We start from the raw sequence: 20,748 nt of genomic DNA, 5'->3' as shown, positions 1-20,748 counted from the left end.
GAGTAATCTAAAAAAAAATATTAAAACCTCTCCCTTTCTTTTTGTGCTGGCTCACATTTTATTTACTTGACCCAAGTTAGTATCATTTGGAAAGAAAAAATTCTTAATTGAGAAAACATTTCCTCGGATTGACTGGCCTGTAGTCAGTCTGAAGGGGGTTTTCTTGGTGATGATTGATGTGGAAGGACACAGGCCATGTGGGTGGCTGTCACCCCTGGGCAGGGGATCCTGGGTGGTGTGAGAAAGCAGGCTGAGTAAGCAGTAAGCAGTGTCCTTTCATGGTCTCCCTTCAGTGCCTGCCCCCTGAACTGCTTGGGCTCCTGTCCTGACCAACCTCAGTGATGACTGCTGCACAGAAGCATAAGATGCAGTCAACCCCTTTCCTCCTCAAGTTGTGTGTGGTCATGACGCTTCGGAATAACAAGAAAAGCTAAACCGATCACCAATCACGCTTCATGCCCAGTCCTCTGACCTAGCCCACAGCTGTTACAGGCGCATCAAAGACATAGGTTCTCATCAGGACCAAAAACGTATTGGGCAGTGCTGGTTTATAATTACCATATTTAGAGAATGCATTAGCAAATGATAGATTATGTCTTTGGGTTATTCACATTGTATAAATGTGACTCTCTAGCATTAAAAGACGATGCTGTGTTAAGACAGGAAAGTGGAGTTTGGGAGGAGGTATTTCTGCATTCTCACATTACCTCTACTGAATGACCAGGGAATTATCATTACTTCTGGCTTCTGATCTTCTCTGGTTTCTGATCCTTTGTTCCTCTATTTATAAAGTGGAGTGACAACTTGATGACCTCACCATGGATTCATATTATAATTAAAATATGGAAAATGTTTCCCATGCCATCTGATAGAGAGTTACCATTGTTCTAGTTGACAGATAAGATAATAGTGTGAAGGGTCACGGGCATGCACATAAATATTATCCTTTTTAATAGGGTATGAATTCTTTTAGCATATGTGTGTGTGTGTGTGCGTGCGTGTGTGTGTGTGCGTGCGTGTGCTTGTGCAGAGGTCAGAGAGCAGAACAACTTCATTGTCCTTCCTTAAGCCATTCACCTTGCTTTTTGAGTTATCTGACTGAGACCTTCCATTTGCTGCTTAGGCTAACCTGGCTGGCCAGTGAGCTCCCAGGATCTGGGTGTCTCCCCCTCTCCAGTGCACCACAACCATGCTAGACTTCCTACTGGGTCCTGCAGATTGAAGTTAGGCCCTCAAACTTGTGTGAGAAGTGGTTTATTGACTAAGTCATCTCCCAGGTCCCAAGATTTAAACAACAACAACAGCAACAACAACAACAACAACAACAACAGCAACAACAAGACCTTTAACTTACAGGGCCTTAGTTCCTTTCTGAACTATGACACTAAAAATGTTTGTGACCATCTTAATGACAGTAAGGAAATGACTGGGCTATGCCAGGAAAACTTTGCCACAAAAGAGTCTGCGCTTCGGGAAAAGGACAAAGAGATGGTGTGGAGGGGAAAGACAGAGATTATAAAGAAGGCCCAAGAGCACAAGAACAGAAGAGGAAGAGCTAATCTCAGGCAGATTTCCTCCTGGAAAAGCACCAGCAATCATGTGACAGACAGCATAAGACCATGAGGGACAGGGCAGGACAAGCAAGTTCTCACTGCATGGCAAGGCCACTGGGAAACGCCTTTGTCCATTTTACCATGATGAATCTGTCTAAAAGATTCAAGGGACAAAAAGATCCAAGTAAAGAACCCACACGTGTCCTGGGCATCCTAGGGCTCAGCAAGTGTTCAGATTGCTGGCCGCCGTATTTTGTTATTCAAAATGAGCTTAGTGGGTTAGATGGTGACCATCTGGATTTCATATCTGCTCTTTGCCATAACCAATTTGGCTCTGCCTTTGGGAATGTTGCATCACCAAGAGACAGTGCAGTCAAAACAGCACCACTGGCAGGGGGAGCATCTGTGAAAAAGCACAGAGACACGTGTGACTATGGCCCCACCTGACATTATGGACTATGAAGTAATCCATTTGATGACGCTTCAGAACTGGGTCCTTCTCCGGTCTTGTGTGTATATCCCATGGGGCAAACATCAGCTGTCTGAAATGACCTTTGACACCAGGAGAGGCCAGAGGCTTGACAAGGAGAGCGAGTCAGACCTTTTCTATGAGATGGCAACTGCACAGACCCCAGAAGCCTTGGAATAAGTTGCATGAGAACTTGGGTTGAAAATGTTGAGATGTCTCAGATGCCTCAGATAGAGGTATTTGATCCTAGGGTACAAAGTTGGTACCTTTAGTAGTGCTTATAAAATCCCAATGGAAGAGTGGGCATGGCGACGGACAGGTTCTAGGGGCTCACGGAACAGACAGTCTGGCAGAAACAGAGAGCTCCAGGTTCAGGGAGAGACCCAGTGTCAATGAAATAAGGTAAAGAGCAATAGAAAATGCCTGATACCAACCTTTGACCCCCACAGTCACTTGCATGGGTGTGCGCACACTAAGAGCCAACCATATACATTCTATCCTCAACCTTCAAGTGATGGCAACAAAGGAATGGCCCAGTCTCACCAGAAGAAGGCACCATACTCTACCATTGCTGCTGATTCTGTTCTCAGTGCACAGCTCCTCCCTCACAAGCATGGACACTGCCTCACTTCAGTCACACGCACTCGGCATGTTCTGCACATTCTACCACCAGGCAGTGCAGTCAATGTCAGATATTGGTTTTTTTTTTTTTTAACCAATGCTACACTGTTAGGAAATGTTAAGAAATTCTCAAATCTGAAGGCCATAGGAAGCTGAACTGTGATCCTCTTTCACTCTGTCCTTATTTTTTTTTTTTTTTTTTTGGTTCTTTTTTTTGGAGCTGGGGACCGAACCCAGGCCCTTGCGCTTCCTAGGCAAGTGCTCTACCTCTGAGCTAAATCCCCAGCCCCCTTATTTTTAACAATGCACAGTACCTGACAATATCCGAATTCAGGAGTATAAAGTGAAATATCCCAGCAAAATCAATGCATGTACATATATGCGACTGCAACCGTAGCTAGCTTCTGAATCTTTGGCTTACAGATAGCTGATGGTGAGATTTTAAGCTTCAAGAACACATGAGCCAATGCTTCACATTAAATCTCCTCAAATAGATACATGATAGATATACAATAGATAAATAATTAATAGGTAGAAGATGGATAGATGATTAATAGATAGACATGGGTAGATGATAGATAGATAGATAGGTAGATAGATAGATAAGACAAGTAGATGATAGACAAGTAAATGACAGAGAGATAGACAGATGATAGACAAGTAGATGACAGAGAGATAGACAGATGATAGACAGGTAGATGACAGAGAGATAGACAGATGATAGACAGGTAGATGACAGTTGGATAGATAGATAATGGATTATTGCTGTCTATCTAGACAGACATGAAGATAGCTAGATGTTAGATACATAGGTAGATGATAGATATATAGATGGATAGATGATAGACAGATGATAGGTAGATAGAGGATGTGTGTGTGTGTGTGTGTGTGCGCGCAGAAAGACTAGAAGTGGGGTCTTTCACTAAATAAGAATCCTTTATGGATTTTTGAAGACAAAATAAAGTGTGTGTGCCTCTCCGTGTGTTCCTCATGAAACCTGAAGAAGGCCAGGCAGCGAAGCAGAATGGCATGGAGGAGCAGAGCCCAAAGGGGCTTAGTTGAATGTATGACTAGGCATAGACCAGGCAGGTTCTACTTCTGCCCCTCCTGCCCCTCCTCCCCCCTCCTGCCCCATCCTGCCCCAGTAGCACTAGAATGACTGCCAGTCCTAGCTTTGACTGAAGTGAGTAGGGTGAGGAGAAGCAAATGGTGTGATGTCTCCTGAAGTTTTTGAATTGGTTTGGTGGAAAAGGCTTCTCCTGCAAATATTAGTGCCCAAGAATAAAGCTCCTGATAACTGAGTGCTTGCAAGTGGGAACGCCCTTTGTGATACTTATTAAGCAACAGCCCCCTTTTGTCATATAACTTCCAGCTGTGTGCTTGCAAGTCTATAAAACAGTTTAAAAGTCTGGTTTAAATGCAGATGTGGATCCTTGAAGCCAACCAACAGACAGAGCTCAGGAAACCTGGTTGGGGAGCTGGCAGAAGGTTGGTGAGCAGAGGGGGATTACAACCCCATTGGAAGAACAACATAGGCTGGCCTGACCACCCAGTTCTCCAAGAGTCTAGACCACCAACCAAGAAGTGTACCTGGAGGGATCCATGGCTCCAGATACATATGTAGCAGAGGATGGCCTTGTCTGACAGCAATGGGAGGGGAGGCCCTTGGTCCTGGAGAGGTTTGATGCCCTAGCTAGGGGGATGCTAGAGCGGTTGGTGGGCGAATGAAGGTGGGGGAGCATTCTCATATAGTCAAAGGGGAGGGGGAGGGCAGATGTGGGATGGGGGCTGGTTGGGGGGTAACTGGGAAGTGGGATATCATATGAGATGTGAACCAATGGAATGATTAATAGAAATAAATAAATAAACACCCGTCTGGTTTACATATGCCAGGAAGAAAACCTCTCCTATTCTTTCTGAAACATCCAGCAGATCCAAGGAACAACAGCTATAGGAGAAGAATGGCCATGGTAAAAAATAAGAAGGAACAATAAATGAAAATTCTCAGAGGAAACAGCTACTTCAGGTGCCTGGACTAACACCTGAGTGTTGTTTCAGAATTTGTGAGAGCCGTAAATAAAATGGACACTACAGTGAGAAAGGTCATTTCAACTTGAAGATGATAATTTTTGAAAGAAATCTTAATGACCAAAACATAGGAGAAAGTAGCCCTCTGGAATGAATAACAGATTTGAAAAATGAGAGGAGAAAGAAGAGGGTACAAAATCTTATTCTCAAAACCCGGCATCCAGTAAACATTCTCCGAAGAACAGAGCTGAGATCACGGTTGCTAAGGAGGAGGATATCTCAGAGTGGACACGCCCAACGCACTTACAACAGAAACTTAAGCTGAGCCAGAAGGAGTAGCATCATAGTGTTGAAATTTCAGAATATCAAAGAAAACTATTTATACTGCTATGACAAAGGAAAAGGAATATCTACAATGGAATGAGGTCCATCTCCTCATCGTGTCTTTAAGACACGGGTCCTGATCTGTTTGACAGCAGCCCCTACTTGTTCTGTGCTGGAGGCTTGGTTGTCAGTGATGTTGGAAGATGGGGACCCTGAGGATGTGGGTGGAACATACAGTTCTAAAGTCTTGAAAGTTCTGTCCTTAGGAGCTGTTGTGGAGGAATTATGAATGATGAGCGTTAACAGAGCATCATGGACCCCTGAATCATGCAGCTGTTTCTTGTCTTAGGAAAAGTGACCACGGGGGCTGCCTTTGCTTTGATGCTGTTCACCATAAGATATTTACAGAGCGAAGCCAACACCAGCACCTAGAATTTAAGCCCTGGAAGTGAGGCTGAATAAACTCTTTTTTTTTCTGTATAAACGTCCAAGCCTCACATACTTCATCATAGCAATGAAAATGGATTAATGTAATAACTAAGTAGCCTCAAAAGACTGTGGGACACTTTGATACCAATAGAAAGTGACATTCAGAGAAGAAACTCTAGGTATAATCAGCAGAAAAGTCCAAACAGGCAGAGCAGGGCTATGAACCTTTTGTTTTCAGACCTAACTACATTGGATATTAAAGTTATTAGAAGAAAACCCAGGTGCCATTGAAGAAGGGTTCTAGAGATTGGCCACCTGAAAATTATCTTCTCTAGAACCTTCTCAAGAGAAGCTAAGGCTGTGGCCAAGATCTGTGGGGAATTGAAATAAATATACAATGTTCCCAGAAGTGTGAATGCTTTGATTCTGGATCCCTCAATATCAGTGATGTTCTTCATCCAGACCTGCTTGCTGCCCGGCATAACACAGGTACGATAGTTCTCTCACTTGCTGTACGTGTTTAAGATATTGCTCACCAACATATTGAAGCCCACTGTTCTGAGTGACTAGGAGAAACAATATAACCAGCGCCCCGCAAAATTTCTGTTGATTTTCTCATGAAGAGTAAGGATGAATCTGATAGGAAGAGCAGACTGAACACCCTGGGAACTGAACCCGGCCTGACCCCTCCTAGGTTCTCTTAGAATGGTAAGCAGGATGCAGTACAACACAAGTATAAGGGACACACAAGTATAAGCATCCCCATCTGAGACTTAAACATGTTTCTTACAATCCCAGGGACAGTTGGGTTTTTGTTATCCAGTGTGTCATAAGGAATTAAGGGTGTCAATTTACTAGGGCGTCGTTATCTGCTAATGCGTATCACTCTTGAATTACTTGCTGCAGCAACATCAAAGACTGCTAAGCCAACAGGATGTCCACTAGGATCATCTACCGAGTGAGAAATCTTGTCTAGTGAAGCTGTGAGTATGGAGAAGCAACCTAGGCTCATGGTTGTGGGAGTTATTCCCGTTATTTAAAGTTCTAGATACCTGTAGGGCAGTGGACTGTGCCAGGAAACTTGGTAAGACCGAGTGGGTTCAGAAGCCCCTGATCCTCAATCTTGAACACAGTAGGTATTTCACCTGCTTCCAACCAGGTCCCTGTCACATGACCACAGCACTCCATGGAGGGGACTGTGACAATCAGTATAGGGGCAGCACCCTGAAGCCCCTCCACATGCAGATGAGGCATCCCTAACATCTCAGACCAAGCCAATAGAAAGCATCTGCTAAGACTCCAACCCACCCCCAAATGTACATAAGACTCTGTCCACACAGAGTTAAAGCTGTGTGTGAGGATTGTTTCACCAAAGATCATCTTGGAACATCTATAATGTAACTCTGTGGGAAGAGAGTCTTCTCCAGAAAGGAAGTTGTCCAGGGTCCATTAGCAGAGCGCTCCCTGCCGGTTCCCTGTCATGTTTCCTCTCACCTTGTCAGAGCAGCAGAGGCCTCAGAAGAGCAACCCCCCCCACCTCCTCCCACCAGCTCCACACAGCATCCTGTTCTGCTGAACACCATAGTGGCCTCAGAGCAGCAGCAGCAGCTGCAGAAGAGAGCAGTGGGCACCTTGATCCAATTCCTCTCTCGCCTTTGGAGAGCACAAATCCTTGACTGCTCCAGTTGGGGTAGAGCCCCACAGATCTCCACAGAGAGCATTCAGTACACAGATCAACAGATACCTTTTATTTTATTGAATGTTTTGTGTGTGACATGTATGTATGTGTGTGACATGTACGTACGTGTATGGCACATGTGTGTGTATGTGTATGATATGCATTTGGTGCAGCTTGACATGTATGTGCACATTTATGACATGTATGTGTGTATATGACATGTATGTGGTGCACCTTGTGTATGTGGTGCTCATAGGACTATGCTGACTCTCCATTCTTGTCTTCTACACTGTTTGAGACAAGCTCTCTTTTGTTCACTGCTGTTGACTCGAGGCCAGTCAACCTGTCCGTGACTTTCTGGGGATTTTCCTGCTTCTACCTTCCATCTTGCCTTAGCAAAGCTAGGGCAAGAGATTAGAGTTGAGCATTCCCAAGCCTAATTGCACATCGGTTATGAAACTTGAAGTCATGTCCTCATGCTTGTGTGACAGTGCTTCATTTACTGAGCCCTTTTCCCACCTTCCAGACTTCTTCTATAAAGAGTATACACCTGACGATATTGTAGTTTCCAAGGAGTGTGACTCCATTGATATCACAGCACAGTTGTTCGTGTGATACCAGAACCATTGTCCTGGTACCACACGTGTCAAATGTGGACAAGCATGGATAAGTGGATGGAAGTATGAGGACTGATCAAGAACTGCAGCATCTCATTAAAATGAGCAAATAGTAGAGGACTGTTAGCTCTGAGACCAAGACACTGGCTGAGGTGTTATTGCACATGAACATCTCTTGCTGAGGTTACAGCAAACTGTGGGCCTCCATCACACCAGACCTATCATAAACCCAGGAAGTATAACTGCACAGGAGAGACAGAAAAGAGCCTGGGACTAGAACCAACTGTTCAACTTCTATGATGAGAACTCAATCGATAATGCCTGAGATTGCAAAATCAAGAATCTGGGGTGGGAGATATGGCTCAGTAATTAAAAATACTGGATGTTCTTCCAGAGGACCTGGGTTTGGTCCAGCACCTACATGTGTGCATGTAACTTGAGTTCTGGGATATCTAATGCCCTATTCTGGCCTCCCACTGGCGTGCATGTGACACACAAACATGTGTGCAGGCCAAAGCACATCGATAAATGATTCTAAACCGTTGTTTGCAGAAAGAAAGGTAAATATAAATTAAACATTGCTAATTTTTCTGAAATTATACCCCAAGAGAAGAAGAAAGAAGAGAAGGAAGCATGGAGGGTTGCTCTTTGCCATACTGCAAATCTATAATCATTTGATTTTTTTTTAAATTACAACATACATTTTGGTAAATATTTTGAAATTATACAACCATTCAAAATAGAAATAACTTAGGAGTGCTGGAAGAGACAAAAATCAATAGCTAAAGCATCTAATTTTCTTTTTACTCTCCTGCAGGTAAGGAGAATTAATTTTTAAAATTAAGCTTCTCCAAGGACACGTGTCACCATATTGCTGCCTAGGATGATACTTTCACCTGTTTACCATTTCACACCATTTCACCAGCTGTTTTGTTTTTATTTAAAGAGCAAATAGAAAGTAAATAGAAAATACAGTTTTTACCCCAAAACTGTGAGGTGATGAAGGCGATGAGCCGCAGGTCGAAGAGGCCTGAGGAGACAGCCTGTTCACCGGCAAGTGCTGTGCAATCACGACGACCTCAGTTTGAATCTTCAGTGTCCGTTTAAAAGCTAGGTGTGGCAGCATATGTCTATCTCCCACAACTAGGGATGCAGAGGCAGGAGAATACCTGGAGCCCAGTGACCAATCAGCGTCTCTGAAGCCGTAAGCTCCACCTTCAGTGAGAGACTTTGTCTCAAAAATATGGCGGAGAACAATAAAGGAAGACTGCCCACACTGACCTCTGGCTTCTGCATGCATGGACATATATGTGTGCGTGTGCACACACACAAGCACACACCGGTGCACATACACACAAACACACACATTGACATGGGCTTACACAAACATGCACGCAAAGAGAGCAAAGCGCTGAAGTTGTGCATCATATGGAGCTAGAAAAATTTAACTGGGTTAATTGTAATTATGTGGTTTATTCTTTGTGACTGCTTGATGCTTTTTTTTTTAAATCAGCACACAATATTCATCAATACTCTGTTTATGTTTTGTCGGGTTTAGTAGGTTGGCTTACATGCAAAAGTAGGTGATTTATTTCTTATATTACTAGAAGTCTCTATTTACAAGCCGCTTGAGGAGTGCAAGTGAGCCGCTGCTGTTGGAGCTGAATTTGAGGGGTGTTGTAGGAGGACGGGCAGTGGCCACCTCTAAATAAATGCCGGGGCCCACAGCCACAAAGGCATCTCCTGCAAGAGGACTGAACTGACTTTCTGAGAGACCAAAGATTGCTAATGCAGACAATGCCAGCCAATCGGGAACTGCTGTTTAGAGGAGATGCTTCTTTGTGACCAATGGGGTGGAGGGTATTAAAGGAGCTTGCTGCAGCCTTTCTCACCTGCTCTGAGAGGTCTGAGAGCAGACCTGTGTCCTCATGTTCAACCCCCAAGGGCAGGTAGGGTTCAGCAGCGACTAGTTCAGGACACAGACAATAGGTGAGCATTGATTTCAGTGTCTGACAAATAATAGTAAACAAGTTTTTTTTTCTTTATGTCTACTGGGACGGTGGTGTTCAAAATCTCAGCAGAAGTTGTTTGCACTCTCACCCCACAGTTACTTTTTGTTGCTGTTCTGTCTTGTCGTCTGCTTTATTTTGGTGTGTTTACTGGGGAGGAGGGACGTGAGATATTTCATGGTGAATATGATGCTTCTTTCTCAAATTTCCTCTGATATTGCTCTGTTTCATCAACTCTACAGGCAAGGTCAGCAGACTGTCTGCTGCTCTTAAGAGAAATTAAAATATGGCTAAAGTTGCCAGATTACAAGTTACATGACCAGCCTTCACCTCAGGGTGTTGGCTACAAGGTACAGAGTTTTCTTTGTATCCAATTTCTGAGTATTGTTGTGTCTGAACCATAATGTAGATGCCACCCATAATGGAGGTTTTAAACCTCATCCCAGCTCAGGAGAAGGAAAATGTGGGATGCTGGCTTAGGGGGGAAGTGTATCAAGATCTTTGGATGATTCCGAAGTGCTGCATGGAAAATGTTGCTTTTGTGTAAATGTCTCAGATTTGGTAGAAGAGCCTCAAATCAGACACTTTAAATCATAATCTGCATCCTAACAACTATTCCTACTGTATCCAAGTCCTCTTCATCACAGGATTTTATGAGCATCACCTCACTCTTGCATTTGCATCCATCTATTCATATTTAATGACTCTTGTAGATTCTGCATTGTCGAATTTGTATTAATTTATTCATAAATTAATGACTCCTTGGGAGAAATTATTCCAAGAGCACAATGCACACATCGTTTGTAAATCAGTACATCTTATGTTCCCTCCCTACAAAATAGATTGCCTTAAAAATTACCCTCGTGTAAATCTTCAAGCAAAAAGTTCGACATAAGGATTCTTAAGACGTATGTGTGTATGTGCATGTGATATATGTGTATGTGTATGTGGGGGGGTTGTGTGTGTGTGTGTGAATGTGTATGGCTCAGTATGTGCATGTTAGTGTGTGTGAGTGTGTGTGAGTGTGTGAGTGTGTGTGAGTGTGTGTGTGAGGATCTATATGTATGTGAGTGTGTTTGTGTGTGTGTGTGACTGTGTGAATGTTGTGTATTTGTGTGTATATGTGTGTATGTGTGTTAATGTGTGTGTGTGTGAGAATCTGTATGTGTGTGAGTGTGTGTTTATGTGTGTGAATGTGTGTGTGTGTGAGTGTGTGTGTGTGTGTGTGTGTGAGTGTGTGCATTTCTTTGGGTATCTAAATGGAGGTCAGCTGACAAACTGTTGGCATCAGCTCTTTACTTCTACCTTTCGGATCCCAAAGAGCAAATGTAATTCATCAGGTTTGCTAGCAAATGCTTTTTCCTGCTAGTCCAGACATAAGCATTCTTAAGGACAGCGACAGATAGAATAAGACAGGACAGCAGATTCTGGAGGGAAGAGTATGAACCAAGAAGTCCAGAGGAACCAGTAAGCAGATAAAGCAACCAAAAAGAACAACTGCAGTGGCTGTGCAGAAAGTGACAGATGGGACAGTAGAGGGCAAGGACAGGGTAACGGGGCATTTGTTTCCTGGGATTGTCTTAAGAAAGATAGAAAGGTCAGACTTTCTGCTAACTCAGTAGTTTGGAGGAGATGGAAGAAACAGAAACAGAGAGGGGTGGAGTTCGTACTGCGAGGAATGCAGACCTGCGCATGAACATCTTTTCCTTCACATGGCATCATTTTCTTTGTTCCCCAGACTCCCGGGCACCGAAGGTTTGACACCGATGTCTCAGCAGTGGTTGCAGAGTTTACCCGTGAAGCGCTGCCCACGATCACCTCCTTCGCCTTCCGAGTGCCATCAGCCTATTTATTACAGAGCTCATGGTCTCTCATCCTGGAACGCAATCATATCTTTGCATGGCCTTTGTGTCCCTCCTTCTTGGACTGGATGACTCCTCCTTCCTGACTCGTATGTGAAGCCCTCCCTGACGTGGCTGTACTTGCTGACGGAGTCTTTGAAGGGATCATTAAGGACATGTGAGCTCGAAAGGTGGAACCGGTGCTGGTTATTTTGATGATAAAACAGCATGACCAGAAACACCTTTGAGAACAACAGTTTATTTGATCTTTTAATTACAGTGATCTCTCGGCTTCCTGCTCTTGCCGCCTGCCGTCATGTCTCCCAAGCTATCACGGACCAACAGGAAGCGAAGAGTGAACTGTGTATGAGGGAAGGCTTATAACTCCCCAAAGCCCATCCCAGCGACCCACTTCCTCTAGCAAGATGCCACATATTAAAAAATTCCGATAGCGACCCCAAACATCACCACCAACCAGAGACCATGTGTTCAAATATGTGAATCTACAGCGGACATATTTTTGTATGAACCACCACAGACCCCAGTCAACTAACACCAGCGTGAGTCAAATACTCACAGTAGCCTGTTGATACAATCAAGAGAAGCTTTGTAAACTTGAAATGTATGATGTGCCAGCCAGTACACACAGCTTACAGTTGCAAACTTTAAACTCTGAAGGGCTTTTAAAAACAATTATGTGTACATATGTGCCCTTGCGTGGTTTTATTCATGTGAATGCAGTGCCAAAAGAGGCCAGAAGAGAATGTCAGACAACCTAGAGCTGGAGTTGTATGTGGTTGAGAGTTGGTTACCTAGTGTGGGTGCTGGGAACCAAACTTGGATCCTTTGCAAAAGCATTATGGGCTCGTAGGCACTGAACCGTTTCCTCAGCCTCTAAACTCCTTCTTATAACCAGGGTGGGCACACGCTAGATTAATAATTAAGGACATAGCATAGCCAATACACAGACAAGTAACTTGTCACTAATTTTCACAATGAAACATTGTATACGACACATATGTAGAGTCTAGTCCTGTATGACTGGACATGTCTGAACTGTAGCACTGCCCCCGTGCAGGATCCATTCATTACTCCTTACATGGAGAAAGTTGGGCTTTGGAAATTTTCGGAAAAGGCAAGCAATATTTCCTATGAGTTAATGCGATGTTTTGAAAGAATATGGCCCCCATAAGTCTATAGGGAGTGGCACTATTAGGAGATGAGTTAGAGAAGGTGTGGCCTTGTTGTAGTGGGTGTGGCTTTTTAGAGTAGGTGTGGCTTTGCTGGAGGAAGTGTGTCTCTGTGGGAGCAGGCTTTGAGGTCTCAAGTGCTCAAACCCTGTCTAGTGTAACATTCACTTCCTGTTGCCTGTGGATCTGCTGTAGAATTTTCAACTCCTTCTCCAGCATCACGTCTCTCTGCACACTGCCATATTTTCTGCCATGGTGCCAGGGCTGCTCCCACCAATACATTCCATGCTGCGTACTCTGAGTCCTAGCGACCACCCTCTCTCTCTGTTTTCCTTCGGGCCTAGGGTGGTAGTACCTCTTCTGTTTTCTCTTCCAAGGTCCTCTGTTAGGCCAAATGCCTCAACTATGCCTAACTCACACTTTGTCACTTGGCATTTTGGGAAAGACAAAAGCAAACACACCTCACCTCCAGTGGTCCTGACGTGGTGCTCACCACTTTTACTTGTTTTAGTAATGGGTGCAAAATCTACACCTTGCATGTAGAGGCCACTTACTTTGGGAAGACATGTCAAGTTGAACCAGCTATGAACCTCAGTTAGGTAAAGGCAAATTAGAAACATGTCATTCCTCCTAGCTGCAGTAATTAATGAGGGAATTGCCAAGCACAGAAGATAAGACCTGGAACTTTTACACATTTTTTTTCTCAATGAATAAACCAAGTATGTCGTGTCCCCCTTATTACTAATAGGCATCCTCCAAACGTGAGTCATCAGAGAAGAAGCAGTTCTTAGGGAGGTTGTCAGTGAGTCCTGAAGCACCCCTCTCAGAGTATGCTTCATGAGCTAGAAACTCCTTGGCATTGCTTTTGCCAGTCAGCCAGTTTTTCCTCTCGTGGGGTCATCATAGGTCTGAACTGATATTTGATTTGATCATTCTCAATTTCTCCTAGCTTATCAAGAATGGATAACCAGATCTTCCAGGAAGAAGAAACACTCACCAATCACTTCTTCCTCTCAGAGATTCCAGGAAGTGTTCCTGGCAGCCCTTGTGCCAGTGAGCTTAATCGGCCATTCTGGAACACGCTTCGAAGGGATCCAATTAAAAATTTCTCCAAGTCACACAGTCTCGTCTCTTTGCAGTCATTCATGGCCTGACATCATTACTGGCTCCACTGTCTTATAAACAAATGTTCATCTATTAACAGTTTTTAGAAAATTTGCCATTCACAAGACTGGACAGGGTGCTGGTGGCCAATGAAATAACCTTTAGAAATGTCTTGAAAATGTTGTAACCCTTTGAAAAGAGAGAAAAGGTAGATGGTATTGAGATACGTAAAGAAAGAAGAAAGGATTCCAATCCATTTAGGCAGAGACAGCAACCCAAGGTGAAAATGCCCAGCATCGAGTGATCTCAGAAGGGTAACTTATCAAACGCCTTCATAAAGCTGATAACGTCTCAGGCCCGTGTCAGCCATGAAATGACACATCCAAATGTAGTCCCAGAAGCACATTTGCAGAAGACACAGTCCCAAGAGGCGAAAACTCCTCAAATAAAAAGAAAACCATAAGGAAAAGAAAGCAGCATCTTCTACCTCTTGCCACCATGACACATGCGATTCTCTTGTGTGGGTCATCCATTGAGGATCAGGATTCCCAGAGATATTGATGATTTCTAGTGGATTGCATATTAACCTAACTGTGTCTAATTGATGGTAGCAGGATTCCACATACAGGATAAAGCTGGCACATTACTTGTGTATGAACATACATGAGCTCATAATTGATATGCATGTAATGATGAGTGTCTCTTAAAACAAATACAAATCAATGATCTTATTCAACAAATGTTTTTAAGTAATTTTTATGTGTTGAGTGTTTTAAGTGCTGAGACTATAAGAGTTAACAGAAAATAGTGTCTTCCCTAGAGTAACTCATAATTTAGGGCTATTAGATAATAAACTAGATAAGTGGGTATATATTGTTAGTACTAAGAAGTAAATACTACAGCTGGGCAGTGATGGCACACACCTTTCATCCCAGCACTTGGGAGACAGAGGCAGGCAAATCTCTATGAGTTAATGGCCAGCCTGGTCTACCAAGTGAGCTCCAGGATGGCTAAGACTTCAAAATAAAACAAAACCATAAAACAAAAAACAAAAAAAACAACAAAAACAAAATACAAACAAGAACTAAATACCAATAAGTTCACCAAAATTGTCAAAAACAGAGCAGAGAATAATTTTAAATGTTTAAAATGTTGTGTAAGGCATTGAGGAAAGTCTTCACTAATATAGCAATTGCCGGATAAAAAGACTTGAAAAAATGTTAGCATCTCAGAGTTTAATGTCCAGGCAGAGCAAAGGAGTGACAATGTGCTGTGAATCCATTTTAAAATTAACCGTGAAGTCCTAACTTAAAATTGGAAAGTAATTTTAGTAAACGTATATAGCATATTAAAGAGATCCATCTTTAAGAGAAATGTCTCAGCTTTAACTTTAGTGTTTGAAGAAACCTGTTTAACTCAAGGTTATGTCTGGCAGGGTAGTGGTTCTTATTTGTTTGTCTATTGGAAGGTGCTCTCTTTATTCGCTCTCTTTCCTTGTATCTCAGAAGCCAGAAGTCTGGGGTTTACATTTCCTCAGCTTCCTCCCCCTCGGGCTTTGGATGAAATTCCCATTCTGTCATGCTTTCATGAAAGATTCAGAAGGCGAAGAAGACACTGAGAAATTCTCCCTCCAACTCCAATGTGGTTCACACAGCAGGATCAGCTCAGAGCAGAGCTGTGAGCCTTTGCTGCCTGGTGCTGACCTCTGGGTGGCAGTAGCCACTTGCGGAAGTCTATAGACACCTCTACTCCTGCTTCCTGAATGCTAAAGGTCTCCAGGGGGCCAGCAGACTTGGCTCTCCCAGCTAAGCCTGGCATCGTAGCCCTGCATCATATCCTCAACTTTCTTTGTGTCTTCCTTCACAATTCCTGGCTGACACACGTTTCGTGCCAGATGAGTACTAGACCTTCAAAGGTGGGGTGGTTGTCATTGGATTTGCTTGTATTCGACTATGGTAATGACCTCTCTAGGTTTCTAAGATCACTATCTTGATTACCTGAAGTTTAAAAAAACTTACTAAAGAAAATAGTTTACGAGACCAAGTTGGCCATGGTTGTGCTATCCTGGGGGGGAAGGGATGAGAATTATGGGGCACTAGAGTTCTTTCTGACTATGGCTCAGACTGCAAGGAGATAACAAGCTCAGAAGCATGATTTGGAGAAGGGCATGGTCTGAGATCCAGAGAACCTCTAGGGCAGTGCTTTTCAACCTTCCTATTGCTGCGACTTTTTATTACAGTTCCTCATGCTGTGGTGACCCCCAACCATAAAATTATCTTCATTGCTACTTGATAACTATAATTTTGCTACTGTTGTGAATCATAATGTAAATATCTTGGCTTTGTATGGGTTTAGGTACCCCTGTGACAGGGCCATTGGACCCCCCTGCCCCCAGTGGGGTTGTGCAGCAGCACAGGTTGGGATTTCAGCTCCAGGCTGTAATTCCGGTCTCATTCTCCATGGCCGAGACTCCCCTTGAGGCCACCGTCAACTGCTTCTACCTTCAGACTGACATGATACCCTACCCCCTTTTACCTTTAAAACACCAAATATCTGTTCTGCTGGGTTTCGCTGCACTTTTCAAACAAACCAGCTTCGAACACTGTTAAAACAGGAGGGGCAGTGGGGAGGAGACTACTCGTTACAGAATACGTGTGCTCACGTGGGCAGAGACACACCGGTGGTGGGACTTCTCATAAACAGTACTTTTTAAAACCACGGTAAGATCCCCATGGCATCCTCCCAGTTATGTAAAATAGACATGACAGAAACAGAAACGGTCCCTTGACAAGTTCATGGCACAGTAAGTAACTTGTATTTTACAGTGCCTAGGGCAGGAAGATGTGGGCATTAGAATACAACTAGACTGAAAATGGTCTTTACCTTTAAGCCCAACTGTAACTTCAGTGTGTGAGGAGCGTTCTACACACACTGCATCCCTGAGAAAAGGAACCAAGGATGAAGGACAGCCTGGGTTTGAAGGAGAGGCTCAGCTGCCTGCCGAGGCAGGTGCTGGTCATTTTGCAGAAGCTGAGGGAGGTACTGTTCTATTCTGGAGAATAGATCTCTTAGCTCAATGAAGCTTTCACAAAAGGGAAGACCGATCATTTTGCCTTAATTTGTCAACTTCGGAAACACTTAGAACAATGGTAATAACTATACCCCTGATAATGCTAATTACATCTTGCAATCATGGACTACATGTTGTCACTGAAGAACTAATAACTTTCCAGGTATTAACTAGCTCATCGAGACCCCACAAGTGCTCTCTCATGGAGGAACTATTATGATGTCGAATCATAGGTTTGTAAAATCTGAATCTATGAGGGGAAATTACCAGTTTGATAGCACATAGGCCATTGATGGTAGAGCTGGGAGTAGGCTTCCTAAAACCCAAGCTGTTAAACATAGTACTATCAAAGTATAACTTTTCCAACTTCTTTGGGCTTATGCCTTACAACATAACTGGGGCTTTTCTGTACTAATGCCATAGTCTGGAGACTAATATACAACATCCTTCCTCATAGTTCTGGAGGCTGGGAAGTCAAAGATAAAGGATCTAGAGAACCCAGTGTCTGGTCCTTTTGCTGTGTTCTTACATGACAGAGAAGACACAATAATCACCATGGCTCTTTGATAAAGGCATTAATCTCTTTCATGAGGGCTCCACTCTCATGACCTATTGACCTTTCAGATCTCACCACCACATCCAAGCACTCATAATAGCTATGATTTGGGGCAGGGGCTACAGAAGCACTTGGTCAATAGTAGCACCTGTAGCCATGTGCTCTATAAATTGTATTAACTCTCTATCAAATCAATCTATCCACTCTTCCTACCATCATCAATGTATGAAAAAGAAACCATGGTAATATTCTTTAAAGGATGACTGTAGGACTCTCCTCGTTGGTTTCCATTCATGCATCTGTCCCTACTTCTAATTCCTGTTCCACACTGTAGTTGAAAGGAGAAGTTTGGAGCTCAAATCTAGTTCTGCCGTGCTGGTTAGCTACTGAAAGGGGTCTAATGGCTTATGGTATATGTCCTTCCTTGTAATTTTGAAGGGCCATGTTGTGTATCGTTAGATGTTATGAACCTTGAAGCGCCCCAATCCCCGGTTACCAGCTCCCTTGCATCTTGTTGGTAACATGTGCTTACAAGTCTTGGTTCCATTTTCACCTCACTAGCCAAGTCTTGATCATCTCTGGAATAAATTAAATGGGATCTCACATAACAACACCTGCTTTTCTTTGGAGAATGGAATCCTATAGGTACATAGCATCAGTGAACATTGTCCTGCCCACATGATACAGTCACATGATACAGTCTAGTGAGGTGAGAGCCAGGTTAGCTTTGCCTTTGCCCTGCTTCCATAGCACTCAGCACACTTTTAGGAAGATGCTGGGCATTTATGCTACAGTCACCAGATACATGGAGTTTAACAATCTTCCCGAGTTTAGCAAACAGGACACGCCCTTTGCAGCAGTCTAAAATGAATTTGTCCCTATTTTGTAGGATTAAGTTGGTGATGGTTCAATGACTCAGGGAGACAGAGCAGCCACACACAGGCACTACTCCTGCTGCCTCTGGAAGAAGAGAGGTGACGGGCTACCAAGGGCTTCCTCTTACTTAGAGCTTTGTTTCAGATTCCCACTTAAATGCCTTCTTTCTCAGGCAAATCCAGATTGGAATACACAGGATCTCCCCTGTAGGTGATCTTCTTATTCTGTCTTCAAGACCAGCAGGGCAAACAGATGGTGGGATTTTCATGATGAAGAGAGAGAACTAAAATTATTTGATATTTTCCTTTAAAGGAGAAGGCTTGCAATCTGCTGGTCACTGGGAGGACAGTATGCTGGCCAGGAACAATTACTAGACTCTGGTTGTTGTCCCCACAAGGCTGCTCCAGGAAGTGACAGGGAGAGGTAGAGGTGGCAATGCATCGATTGTCATTTCAGATTCTAGCTCCTTCCACCCAAATACCCTGAACCACAAGGTTCTACAATTAGAGTTTATTTATGTGGGAGGAATGTGGTTGGTAGCAGACCGTTGGCAAATAAATAAATAAATAAATAAATAAATAAATAAATAAATTGTGCTAAAACGTGTTTAGCTTTGCTTTAAAGCAACACTCAAGGAAAGAGAACACTGGTAGTTGATTTTCCCCCAGAGTTTTGATCTATTTATTTCTTTTTTAAAAATTTCTTTATTCATTTTTATTATATGAATGTTTTACCTACATGTATGTCTGTTCAACATGTGTGTGCCTTGTCCCTGTGCCATTCAGAAAAGGACATCAGATTCCTTGGACCAGGACTTACAGGTGGGTGTCAGCCACATTATGAGTTCTGGAAATCAAACCTGGGTCGTCTGTAAGAGCAGCCAGTGCTCTTAACCTCTGGGTCATCCCTCCAGCCCCTCCAGTTTTATTTCTATTGCTGTGTCAAATAAGCTGACAAAAGGCAGCACAGGGCAGGGAAGGGTTCATTCAGAAAACAACTGCAGGTTACAACCCCCCATTGCAGGGGGCCAGGGATCACAGAGTTTGTGAGCATTGGTCACACCATATCCACAGTTAAGAGCAGAGAGAAAGAGAAATGAATGCAATGAAGGCAAAAAGGCTGCCTTTCATTGGCTCCGCTATATTTCTTTATTTTATATAGTTCAGAGTAGTTCAGAGCCAAACCTGGGGAATGATAGTCTCTCTTACAGTGGGCTGGGTAAATTAAAAATCAAGTATCAGTCCCACACAGCCATACCCACAGGTCAACCTGATCTTCAGAATTTAAGTTGAGTTTTAGAAGTAACCATCACAAGTCTTGTTCTTTGGATGGGATCTAGAAAAGGAGATTTTTTTTTTTTAATGAAAGGCAAAGCGTGGGGTTGATGGCTGCAGATGATGGAGAGAGAGGAGGCCAAGAGAAACTGCATCCACTTTATAAACTAATCCTTCCATTCAGTGAATTTGGAGAATGAGCACGATTTTGTTTCTGCTGACAACTCAGAGGGTTCTTGTTCTCTCTAAGATTCTTACAACAGAGCTTCAGTCAGCCTCCATAATCCTTTTAGACTCGTGCTTCATTGTTGTGGGAAAAGGCCATGCTTGACTTTGCCTGGAAACCTTCATACCACAACAAAACAAATTTCTTCAGGCTACTAGGCAACATGGGCTCTCTTGCACCGGGAAGAAGGGCTTGCAAAGTACTATTAAGGGCTCCACCCTGCGAACAGTGGGGTGATCTCAAAAACATCATTGTGAATGATCAAGAATCAACAGGATGATGACAAGCGTCTTTCCAAGAAATCTAAGTTGTATACATCCAAGTAACAAACGGGAAAGCCTTCCTGGTCTTCCATCCCTACGGCTGATCTGACAGCCCAGATGCCAGCATTGAGATGCTTTAGAAGGTAGATTAGGAAAGAGGCCTCGGCACCTGCGTTCCTGAAACATCATGCTTCCGGAGAGCATCAGGAACCCCCGGGCCATTCCAGAGTTCTGTTCAGAAGCCAACCCTGTTGTAGAGAATGTGGACAAAAGTTAGTAAGCAACACAGCACGATGCAGCACCTCTAAGTTGTTGAGACAACCATACCCCCCAGAAATGGGACCCCTTGGCAGAGGCTAGCAGAGAGTGGTTGACAGAAGGGCTGTTAGAGAAGTGGCCACAAGTCAGTAAGAGGTAGGGAAAAGCCTGCGACGAGCCTCCAGGTCCCCGCCCCTAGGTCTGTGTGGTGACCCGCACATCCTGGGGTTGGGGAGGGGGTGTGGCGGGCAGTGGGAGGTGCTGGGCGGGTGCTCAGAGGCAGAATCCGCTGGGGCGACCTCCGCTGGCGGCTGGAGCAGCAGCTGCAGGGGGCGGGAGGGGGGAGGCCTAACCCCCTGGTG

At 43.8% G+C, this 20,748-nt stretch overlaps 1 long non-coding RNA gene across 1 annotated transcript; it reads left to right on the top strand.

The window, feature by feature from the left end:
* The first annotated feature begins 1,988 nt into the window (after window positions 1-1,988).
* LOC148006934 (uncharacterized) lies at window positions 1,989-14,597 on the top strand. The gene is made up of 6 exons (XR_015645133.1): window positions 1,989-2,897; window positions 4,067-4,131; window positions 4,537-5,913; window positions 6,331-6,407; window positions 11,467-12,129; window positions 13,709-14,597. It is a non-coding gene; the product is annotated as an uncharacterized LOC148006934 (long non-coding RNA).
* The last annotated feature ends 6,151 nt before the right edge of the window (window positions 14,598-20,748 follow it).

This window comes from Rattus norvegicus, chromosome 1, assembly GCF_021556685.1.
Source record: "Rattus norvegicus strain SHRSP/BbbUtx chromosome 1, alternate assembly SHRSP_T2T, whole genome shotgun sequence".
NCBI lineage: Eukaryota > Metazoa > Chordata > Mammalia > Rodentia > Muridae > Rattus > Rattus norvegicus.
This window is presented reverse-complemented; position numbering and strand designations above follow the sequence as displayed.